A 631-nucleotide genomic window follows, 5' to 3' on the forward strand; every position below is an offset into this window, starting at 1 on the left:
TATATATATAGATATATATATATATATATATATATTCTCTGTATAGATATTTAATTATCTAAATTTTTATGTTATAATTACATTCAAATATATACATGACAAGATATTTTAAATTTTTAAAAAATAATATTAATGATATTTTTTGTGCGAAACTAAAAATTTGAGTGTTATTTAAATAAAAATTATAATTTAAAATTGTCTTGAAGTCGAATTTGTCACCAAAGAAATAAAGCGTAGAAAAAAGTGGAGGGGGAAGGGGGAGGGGGGGAGAGAGAGAGAGAAAAGAGAGAGAAAGAGCACTAATAAACAATATAATAAGTAAATTATGTAAAATTTTTTTCATGAAATTGCCAACTTTCTATAAACAAAGGGGGTGTAATAGGTAAAGTTACATTTGTGCCCCAACTTGAACGAGGAGTGTAAAGCGAAGCTAGGTTGTCGGGCAGATGGTGAATCGTCGTAATCCAATAAGTAGTCTGCCCTTATACAAGGAAAATTCATGAGAAGGCTGTCGGGTTTCCCCTATGTGGCCATAAAATTTGAGAAATTGACCCCTTCTTCAGACTTGATTGTATTGAAGTGTTAGGTTCGGGTGATCATTTGTCTTATGACATGATGAGTTGTTTAAATC

Source organism: Phalaenopsis equestris, unplaced genomic scaffold (assembly GCF_001263595.1).
Source record: "Phalaenopsis equestris unplaced genomic scaffold, ASM126359v1 Scaffold000399, whole genome shotgun sequence".
Taxonomy (NCBI): Eukaryota; Viridiplantae; Streptophyta; class Magnoliopsida; order Asparagales; family Orchidaceae; genus Phalaenopsis; species Phalaenopsis equestris.